Here is an 11761-nt window from a genome sequence, read left to right as displayed (position 1 = left end):
TGTCACAGGCATATGTCCTCAATCTTGGCAAAATAAACTTTCTAAATGAACTGAGACTTATCTCAGAATTTTTGGGGTCCACATTTTGGTGACCACAAAGGGATTCTGAGTAGAAGTGCCTCCGACCTTTGACAAATCTATTGGTGCTTGGTACCAGCTTGACCTATCTTTATGGCTCAAACCAATAGGACAATTTGCTGATGCCTGGAAGCACCCCCTCTAGAGAATCCTTGATCTCCCAAAATTGGATGGAGATCTAAAGTTTATTTTGCTGTACAATTCCCCACCTTTTTGTTTTTGATACCGAGTCTTGCTCTGTTGCCCAGGCTGGATTCCAGTGGTGTGATCTCAGCTCACTGCAACCTCCGCCTCCTGGGTTCAAGCAATTCTCTTGCCTCAGCCTCCCAAGTAGCTGGGATTACAAGTGCGTGCCACCACACCTGGCTGATTTTTGTATTTTTAGTAGCGATAGGGTTTCACCATGTTGGCCAGGCTAGTCTCGAACTGTTGACTTCAGGTGATCCACCCACTTTGGCCTCCCAAAGTGCTGGGATTACAGGTGTGAGTCACTGCACCTGGCCCATACCACTCTTTTTTATTTTATTTTATTTTTTGGAGTTTTACTTGTTTCCAACACAAAGAAGGCAAGTTTTTCCTGTTTTCTTGATGATGGAAGGCAGTTAACTCCTTTATGGAGTTTGAGCTTGCTTCCAACAGGGAAGATGAGGTTTTTTTCCTGCTTCTAGGGTGGTAGAGAGCAGTCTACAGCCTAAGACCCATCCCTAGGTAAGTAACTGCACTGGGCTTTGTCTCAGTTAAAGTTAAAATTAACAATCAGCTGGTCTTAATTTCTCCTTACCATTAGAGTGCTCAGTAATGAAGTAAGTTGTGCGATCATTTGTTTTGCTTACCTGTTTTTTTTGTTGTTTGTTTCTATGTTTGTTGTTTTGGTCTTTTTCCGATTGGTTTGATCAACTCTATCTGACTTGATCAAATCTGAAGGAAGTTCCAAATTTTGGGGAACAAGGCCTCTGAAGTGGCTGAATTCCACCACCCCACCACACTCACAAAAAAAAACATGGTGTGGTTGGGGGAGAAAAACAGCCAGCAGAAGGAAAAAAAAAAAAGAGGAAAGATTTTTGATTTTGACTAATAAGGAGCTTTATTTACATAACAAGGCCACTTTTTTTTTTTTTGCTAGCCAGGCCAAACTAAAAGAGCAGTGGCTGTACTTCTGAAATAGCAGCAATTTGTCCTAGCTGAAATATGGTAATGAGATTTAAAAATATATTTTTTAAAGGAACTCAATGGTTAAAAGTCAGCTTAATTAAAAACTAACATTCACAATGTGTATGTGTGTGTGGGCCTATGTGTGTGTTTGTATTTAAAAGGCCTTCATGTTTTTGTTTTCATTTTTCTCCTACAACCTTGCCATTTTTTTGAGCAAAAGTTTTTTCTTCTCAGTTGGCTGAATTCTGGTGTCTTCATTTACTTCTGCTGTCTCTCCTTTCTCTTGCAACGTCTGCTGCATGGGGGACCTAAAATAGTTTATAACAGCCTCAGGTTCCTTAAAGAAAATGGAGAAGGCGCCGCCCTGTTTTTCCCTATTTTCATAATGTAATGATGTAATATATGTAATATATTGTAATATAAACTGATAAGTTCATCTCAGTTTTTTGTTTTTTGTTTTTTGAGACGGAATCTTGCTCTGTTGACATGTTGGAGTGCAGTGGTGTGATCTTGGCTTACTGTAACCTCTGCCTCCCGGGTTCAAGCAATTCCCCTGCCTCAACCTCCTGAGTAGCTGGGAATACTGGTGCATGCCACCACGCCCAGCTAATTTTTTGTATTTTAGTAGAGACGAGGTTTCACCATGTTGGTCAAGATGGTCTTGATCTCCTGACCTTGTGATCTGACCACCTCAGCCTCCCAAAGTGCTGGGATTACAGGTGTGAGCCACCACGCCTGGCCAAGTTTGTCTCAGTTCTTAAGCTGCTTACTTTTGTATTGTGTTACCTGTTTTTTGTTGTTGTTGTTGTTGTTGTTTTGGCTAAAATAGTATTGCAACAGAGTACTCTTGGGTTTTAAGGAAGAGTGTGATTTAGACACTCAGAAATGTCTTTGCTTAAAAAAAAATTTTTTTTTAAGTGCACTATAAAAGCATCACATGGTCTAACCTCAATAATTCTTCCTTTTTGTAGACCCAGGATTCAGTATGGGCTCTGCCCAGAGCTCAGAGATCCACTTAAAAGATACGTAGTTCCTACCTAAAGAAAATTGGTCTCCTTATACAATCCTATGATAGATTTCTGCAACTTTATGTTTGATTTGATCAAATAAATGATTTGATTTTTAATCTCCCTCTAGCATCACCAGACTTTTGTCTCTGTACCTTATGATGTAAATTTTGCCATTTGATTTGCACCTGAGTTGTTTCCTTTAATATGAAAATTTAAGGCTATTTAGCTGACAACTGCCTAGAGTTGTGAAACAGGTTATCAAGAATCTGAAAGTCTAAGATAGGATAAAAAAAGGTTTTTATAAATCTATAAGATGTACTTCTATTGGCATGCCTAATACATCTATGTATTTATGTGTTGTGTACACAATATTTCACTACTGAAAATGTATAAAAGAGCTCTAGTTAATTGGCTTAAGAAAATAAAAGCACTTGAATCAAATACTTTGTCACAAAAAAATAAAAGACTAGTCAAATGCTTTTTCAAGTTTACATAACTTAAATAAAATCTTTAATAAATAAGCTAGCTTTGAAATTATTGGTAAAGTAATATTAGAAATGTCTTAAGAATTGCCAGCATACATTTTTGTTTGCATTATTAATCAAGCAATTTCATACTTACTCCTGCCAAATACTATAAGGTGTCAAAATTTGGCATATATACAAAACTATAAACCCAGCCGAAGACAGAATGATCTTTGCTTGTATAATCTTTAATAAATAAGATATTGATACTGGTTTAATAAAAATAGCAACATCTTGAATTTAGTCAGACTACCATAACTTCTAATGTTTAGGCACTTTAGGCAGTTTAGTCCACAGGCAGTAAGTATGATTTTGAGAAAGGACTGTTACCATCTTTGTTTCAAAGCCAAACTATAAACTAAGTTCCTCCCAAACTTAGTTTAGCCTACACTCAGGAATAAACAAGGGCAGCTTGGAGGTTAGAAGCAAGATGGAGCCAGTTAGGACAAATCTTTTTCACTGTCTCAGTTATAATTTTGCAAAGCTATGGTGGTTCTATAACTTTAAATAATGAAATCACAATTTTTATAAATAATCTAGGTCAATGATTAAAATAAAATAATTAGGTAAATGTAATAGGATACATACTTGCAGAAAAACTCATCATAATTTGGAATTTAAAGTTATATTAAATTAAATAACAGATATTTCATTATTTGGTTATTTTTCAATACAAATATATTTGTAAGAAAAGATTCTTTTTTTTTTTTGTTTTTGAGATGGAGTCTCGCTCTCTCATCAGGCTGGAGTGCAGTGGCGTGATCTCAGCACACTACAACCTCAGCTTCCTGGGTTAACGTGATTCTCCTGCTTCAGTCTCCTGAGTAACTGGGACTACAGACATGCACCACCATGCCCAGCTAATTTTTGTAATTTTAGTAGAGATGAGATTTCACCATGTTGGCCAAGATGGTCTTGATCTCTTGACCTTGTGATCCGCCTGCCTCGGCCTCCCAAAGTGCTGGGATTACAGGCATGAGCCACTGTGCCTGGCTGGAAAACATTCTTTCTTAACAAAAGTGTTTCTTTTTAAAAAGGTGAACAATGTTTGTCTAATTCAAAGCTTATTTAAAGGTCATGTATAAAACAAGGTAAAAAGAACCAGGCAATAAAAGAAATATAACAAAAGCTACGAAAATAAAGAATTTTTTTTTGGTCAGGAAATAAAAGAGATATAACAAAAGTTATGAAAATAAAGAATTTTTTTTTGGTAAGAAAATTTAAAGAGAAATAATTTCATATGAGAAAGAATTTTGTATGGTAAATTTAGCCCTAGAGTAAAATGACTGGTTGTTTAAGAAAGAGATATGTTCATGACAAACCAGAAAGTCCAAGCATGTCATTAATGGTCTGTGAAAGTCACAGTAAGAAGATGTATTTAGGCCCAGCACAGTGGCTCCCGCCTATAATCCCAGCACTGTAGGAGGCCGAGGTGGGCAGATCACCTGAGGTCAGGAGTTTGAGACCAGCCTGGCCAACATGGCAACCGTCTCTACTAAAAATATACAAATTAGCCAGGTGTGGTAGCAGGTGCCTGTAATGTCACCTACTTGGGAGGCTGAGGCAGGAGAATCACTTGAATCCAGGAGGCAGAGGTTGCAGTGAGCTGAGATTGTGCCATTGCACGCTAGCCTGGGGGACAAGAGTGAGACTCTGTCTCAAAAAAAGAAAAAGGAAAACAAAAACACCAAAAACTTTTATATAATCAAGTTGTCTATGATTAAGGGAAACTATAATGGTCATTCTAGGGATTGGGTTTGATGTTAAAAAAAATCACCTCGGCCGGGCGTGGTGGCTCAAGCCTGTAATCCCAGCACTTTGGGAGGCCGAGGCGGGTGGATCACGAGGTCAGGAGATCGAGACCATCCTGGCTAACATGGTGAAACCCCGTCTCTACTAAAAATACAAAAAACTAGCCGGGCGTGGTGGCGGGCGCCTGTAGTCCCAGCTACTCGGAGGCTGAGGCAGGAGAATGGCGTGAACCTGGGAGGCGGAGCTTGCAGTGAGCCGAGATCGCGCCACTGCACTCCAGCCTGGGTGACACAGCGCGAGACCCCGTCTCAAAAAAAAAAAAAAAAAAAAAAAAAAAAAAAAAATCACCTCTACACGAAATAATTGGTTAGAACAATGAAATTTTCTAGGGGGTTGATTTATGCAATAAATTATAAGAGATTTTAATTTTTAAAATTTTAACCCAAGGTTCAACTTTTATTGCATGTCACCAGTTTGGGTGTTCTCTTCACTTTTAAAAGCTGCGAAATAGTAATACTCGCCTTCAACTCATTTTCAGCTCATGTAAGTCCCCCCCCCCCACCTTGGGTTCTGTTCTGTTTGTTGTGGCCTGATGGTAACAATGTTTTCTTAAAGATCTAAAGGAAACATTTTCTTCCAACATTATATTCTGTGCACTGTAGAAGGTCTTTTCTTTTGTCTTTTGGTAACTGGCCTAACAGATTTTATGTTTTATTGAAATAATTCCTATGCCACTATTATTAAGTTTGGTTTGCTTAGGAAAAACAAAGAGTTATCACTCTGATTAAATGAATGACTTATTTTACAATGACCTGTGATCCTATTTTGTAATATCAAAAAAAAAATTTTTTTGAGATGGAATTTTGCTCTGTTGCCTAGGCTGGAGTGCAGTGGCATGATCTTGGCTCACTACAACCTCCACCTCCTGGGTTCAAGATTCAAACTTTTAAAAAAAATTAAGGTAATTAAGGTTGTTACCTCCTTGTATCTCCTGTATGTTCTTTTAAAGTCTTTGTGACATTGAGTTACAGGGCTTTGACTCCTGGGTCTAAAAAGAACAGCAAGTCCTGCTAAATCTTAAACACTGACAGTAATTAAAGCCTTGTCTTTAGGCCCAGTAGACAATGCTGATCAAAATAAACTGTATTCTTGAGACACAGGGCCAGAAATTAAAGCTATTCAACTCCTCAAGGCCCAGGGCATATTGTGGAAGAGGTGGTCATAAGAGATTGTAAGGGCCAATTTTGAGAGATAAAATAAATTCAGTTTCTCTATAGATTAATAATTAATGTGAAAGGCACACTGATGTAAGACCAACATATGGGCCCCTGTGTCAGATTAATAAAGTTTTCTTGGCATTAACTTATTCCTTAATAAGGATGATAAAGTGTATAAAGGTTTATGGAAGTTATATGTTATGATCAAGATGAAACTTTTATAGATTGTTTACAAAATTTTGGGCAACAAACTTAATTGGTTTCATGCTGTATTTATGAGGGCTTATTGTTTGGAAAATTAAGTCTCTTGTGTCAAAGAATGAAAGTTTTTGCCTTGTTTTGAAGTCCTTCAGTTACCACTTTGATTAAATGAATGACTTATTTTACAATGACCTGTGATCCTATTTTGTAATATCAATTTTTTTTTTTTTTTGAGATGGAATCTTGCTCTGTTGCCTAGGCTGGAGTGCAGTGGCATGATCTTGGCTCACTGCAACCTCCACCTCCTGGGTTCAAGCGATTCTCCTGCCTCAGCCTCCCAAGTACCTGGGACTACAGGCATGTGCCACCATATCTGGCTAATTTTTTGTATTTTTAGTAGAGACGGGGTTTTATCATGTTAGCCAGGATGGTCTCAATCTCCTGACCTTGTGATCTGCCCTCCTCAGCCTCCCAAAATGCTGGGATTACAGGGAAGAGCCACTGTGCCCAACCTATATAAAATGTTTTAAACCTTTGGTATTTGACAAACTTCCAAAACCAAATTATAAATTATATCTTTTACTGACCTAATTAATCCTTTAAGATATTATTAATAGGTTCCCTAAAGTCCAAAAAATGACATATTTGGGTTATTTGGTATAAAAATTGTACAGGAAGCATTATCAAATATAAAATGGTGTTTGGTTTTCCTTAGGCTGTATTTGTGTAACTATATTATTGGTATGTGTTCCAAAATAATGGGAAACTCCTAAAATTCTGATATGACTTAATGTATGTTATAATAATTATAATTGTTAAGTTAAATTATTGTGTGCCACAGAGGTAACAAATTACATTGTAAATTGTGACTTTGACTGTGACTGCCCTAACACTTTTTGTCATCCACAGAAAATTGTTTTGTTTTGGTCTGTTTTAGAAGGTGGTTTTATAATCAGCTATAAGACTGTAACTGGTGTTTTTGAATGCAGGTTTCTGATAACTTTGGAGACTGTAACATCAGAATAGAAGAAAAACTTTCAGGACTCATGGAGAGCTGAAATGTTCGTAAATATCAAGCAGAACAGGAATTAACTGCATAGATAAACTAATAGAAGTTTGAAGTAATCTTTTGAACTTTTTACTTAAAACATTGCTGAACATTTTTTTGTTTGTTTTTCAGAGTTGAGAAAACTTTCCTTTAAGCTATTTACAACTTTCAACAATTGAGTAAAGTATACTTCCATGAACAAAATTTGGAGCATATTTGTTTCTCTCTACCTGATTTCTACAGAATTTAGCAACTATTTGTGAGTATTCTTAACTTATGACAATACAGTTATTTGCATAAGTGCAGTAAGAATCTGTTTTCATTTGTAATAGGACACAATTGAAGAAACTGGTTATTTTACCAAGGCTTTGTCTGGAATGGTGTGCTTTCCTTTAAGGAATCAAACTTGACTTATGGAGCCAATAAAAGCCCCTTGAAAAACTGGCCTCATTCCTTTGTCTACACAGTCCCTATACAAGGTTCCTGACCTGTGCTAAGTAAAGAATGCCACTTTCTGACAGGCCCAGGGGCCCCAAGTTTAACTTGGACCCTCAGGAGAAGAGGAATTCACCCAACTTATCGGTATTTGATGGTACAAATCCATGGCTGTGCTTGGCTTTAAAAAAGTCTTATCTGAGATTCCTTCTATGGAACAATATTCCATTAAGGTCAATTTAAAAGTCTATGTAAAAAATAATTATTCTTGCTGCACTGTATATAAATAATTAGGCCAAGTATAATAAAGCAAAACAGTCCTACCATGGTTTGTCTTTAGTAAAAATGAGAAAAGGGAGAGAGAAAAATTATGTTTTAAAAACTATACTATACTTTTGTTAGATTCTAGTCTTGCCTAATGTTTTTCAATTTTTATTATTTTCTGTAGTTTGGACAGAATTCTAATTTTTCTTGGCTACAAGTCTTCAAAATAATGTTTTCAATTGTTTTTCTTTTTTTTCCCCCAATTTTTCTAATTTGGAGTCACTGAAAAGTAAGCTGTGCTTTCGTAAAGCCCTGCAAACTAAAGTTAGACAACTTAAATCTCAGAAAAAAATAACAGCAGCCTATTTACATACATAAGCCACTTTCATACCTGCTTACTGATGTATGGACTTCAGAGTAATGTGGCCTATATCGATTTTCCAGGATTGCTCTGTTTGTTGTTTTCTTTCTTCCTCCCCCTATTTTCTATTCATAGGACATGAGACTCCACAGTCTTCAAGAATGAGCTTTCCTAATAACTCAAGAACTACCTATCTAGGAATAAAGCATCCTAGCCATGAGAAATCAGATGAAACCAGAGACTAGAGACTAGAGGCTCATTTTCTTCTAAAATACTTTATCCAAAAGATTTTAAAAAAGAAAATGGGGGAAATGTGAGAGGAAAATATCTTGGGCCCTCCAAATCATTAAGCTTAAGGGAAAAGTCAAAGCTAGGAATGCTTAGGGCAAAATTGCCTCCCACTCTATTCAAAGTCACCCCTCTGCTCACTGAGATAAATGCATATCTGATTGCCTCCTTTGGAGATGCCAATCAAAAACTCAAAAGAATGTAACCATTTGTCTCTTATCTACCTATGACCTGGAAGCCCCCTCCTTGCTTTTCCAAACCAAACCAATGTTCATCTTACATATGTTGACTGATGTCTCATGTCTCCCTAAAATGTATAACACCAAACTATTGTCTGACTGCCTTGGGCACATGTTGGCAGGACCTCCTAAGGCTGTGTCATGGGTGCATGTCATCAACTTTGGCAAAATCAACTTTCTAGATTAACTGAGACCTGTCTCAGTATTTGGGGGTTCACAGATCCAACTGCTTACTCTTCATCTCCAAGTAAATGTCACAGAGACAACGTGCATTGAACAAGTTCGAGACTAAACCATTGTTTCTCCCAAATCTGATTCTCTTTCATGTTTTTTGTTTTTGTTTTTGTTTTTTTGAGATGTAGTTTTGCTCTTGTCGCCCAGGCTGGAGTGCAATGGCATAATCTCAGCTCACTACAACCTCTGCCTCCTAGGTTCAAGCAATTCTTCTGCCTCAGCCTCCCAAGTGGCTGGGATTACAGTCGCACAACCACCACACCTGGTTAATTTTTGTATTTTTAGTAGAGATGGGGTTTCACCACATTGACCAGGCTGGTCTCGAACTCCTGACCTCAAGTGATCCACCCACCTTGGCCTTTTTTTTTTTTTTTTTTTTTTGAGATAGAGTCTTACTCGGTCACCCAGACTGGAGTGCAGTGGCATGATCTGGGCCCTCATTGCAAACTCTGCCTCCTGGGTTCAAGCAATTCTCCTGCCTCAGCCTCCCCAGTAGCTGGGATTACAGGTGTGTGCCACCACACCTGGCTAATTTTTGCATTTTTAGTAGAGACGGGGTTCACCATGTTGTATAGGCTGGTCTCAAACTCGTGAACTCGTGATCTGCCCGCCTCGGCCTCCCAAAGTGCTGGGATTATAGGCATGAGTCACCGTGCCTGGCCTCTTTCATATTTTTTATTACAGCAAATGGCTGGTTTTAAATCTATGATAAATGTGAGGGAGGCATTGACTGAAACTGGAAAGGCAGATAAGGAATAGTTAGGTATGTATGGGAGATGTACATTAATTGTAGCCATGTTGCATAACATTGGGGCAGGCAGGTGGAAATACTCTGCAGACACTTGGGAGTGAAGGCTCCGGGGAGGTGGATTTGGGTTGGAAATGTGGATTTGGGACTCATCTACATAGAGGTATTGAAATAGGTATTTGAGCATTTGAGAGGGAAACAAAAAAGGTAGGAGGGAAGGGAGCCAGAGAAACACATCGCGAATCACAACATCAAAGGGAGTTTAATAAGATGAAGGCAGTGTCAAGAATCTCCACCGATGAAGGATGAGATGAAGCCACTGGATTGATGATCTCTGAGACTGAGGCGTATGTTGAGACTAGAAGCCAAACTACAGTAGTTATACAAAGGTGTGCGTTGTGTTCTAGCCCAGGGTCTCGCTTTCTCATTTTTAAAATGAAGGGATCCCCTAGATAAACCCATCTAGCATCTAAGAAGTTGCAGCAGACATTGTCAATGAAGGAGAGAATAAGTGAATCAAACTATATGTATTTCTTGCCAGTTCTATATGTAGGGAGGAGTGGTTAGAATCGAAGCTGTACTTCAAGATGGCTTGCTGTGAGAGGTTGACTATCAGTAATAGGTTATCTAAGGGGAGAGTACTATCAAAAAATGAATTTTCAAGACAACAAAGGCCTCTTTTGAATTGTCACTTTTATCCTGTAATGCTACAAAGTAACAAGATACAGGAGACCCTTGGCACTTAATTTTCTGACACTGATTTTTTTTTTTTTTTTTTTTTTTTTGAGGCAGAGTCTTGCTCTGTCACCCAGGCTGGAGTGCAGTGGCACAATCTTGGCTCACTGCAACCTCCACCTCCTGGTTAAAGCTATTCTCCTGCCTCAGACTCCCAAGCAGCTGGGATTACAGGCGTGTGTCACCACACCTGGCTAATTTTTGTATTTTTTTTTTAGTAGAGATGGGGTTTCACCATGTTAGCCATGCTGGTGGTCTTGAATTCCTGACCTCAAGTGATCTGCTCACCTCAGTCTCCCAAAGTGCTGGGATTACAGGCATGAGACACCATGCCCGGTCCTGACACTGATTTTCCTTCTGACTTTTTGGGAATGGATGTGACAGCAATTCTGCTAAGTATAGATTTCTTAATGCTTTGACAATATTTATTAGGTCACAATATTGGTAACACAGGAATTCAAAAGGTGCAAGAAACAAGAGACACTGGCGATGCAGCATTGTTTTTGTTAATTGCTTATACATTGCCAAAGGTTTTTCAACAAATTCAACCTACTGTTATGTTACATAAGTAGATGGTTTAAGGCAGTGGTCCCCAACCTTTTTGCACCAGGGACCGGTTGTGTGGAAGACCACCTTTCCACAGACAGGGCGGGGTGGGGTGGAGCGTAATTTCAAGATGAAACTGTTCCACCTCAGATCATCAGGCCTTAGGTGCTCATAAGGACCACGGAACCTAGATCCCTCACGTGCACAATTCACTCCAGGGTTCACACTCCTATGAGAATCTCACGCTGTGGCTGATCTGACAGGAGGTGGAGCTCAGGTGGCAATTCTGGCTCGCCAGCCCTTCACCTTCTGCTTTGCCACCCAGTTCCTAACAGGCCACGGACCAGTACCAGTCCACAGCTCGGGGGTTGGGGACCCCTGGCTTAAGGAATACAGGGCTGGTAAAATAATTGTTGAGCCTCAAGTCCAGATTTTCAATACATATGGTGAGGCATACTGAAAGACTGATGTCAAGTACGAGGCAAGTTGACAGATTTTAAGAATTATGGGTGCATTTATATCTCAATACAAAATTATCACTATATTATGGATATATAATATACCCATTTTAGGGTCTTCTCAGTTTTTTTTTCTTTTAGGAGTTTACTTATACATTTATTATGTTATTTTTGATTATATGTTTATAAGGTATGTATGGTATTTATTAAAATCACTTATGTTCTGGGATGTTTATATTAACAAAGATCTATGAGGAGGATTTTCTCAGTGAAGAGGACTTGATTTACAAAACTGAATTCTAGAATTTTCTGGCAGTCAATCTAATTGCAAACGGCTTTATCTGATATCTATCTCAAAGCAGACCTCATTCATCAGGGAAGCTGATGGCATGCTGGATAAATTCTCTAATTCAAACAGAAGGACTCAGCTGTCTTTCCTAAGTATGACACATGAGCAAGGGGCAAATCAAA

Source organism: Theropithecus gelada, chromosome 4 (assembly GCF_003255815.1).
Source record: "Theropithecus gelada isolate Dixy chromosome 4, Tgel_1.0, whole genome shotgun sequence".
In the NCBI taxonomy this organism is placed as follows: Eukaryota; Metazoa; Chordata; class Mammalia; order Primates; family Cercopithecidae; genus Theropithecus; species Theropithecus gelada.
Note: the sequence above shows the minus strand (reverse complement) of the source record.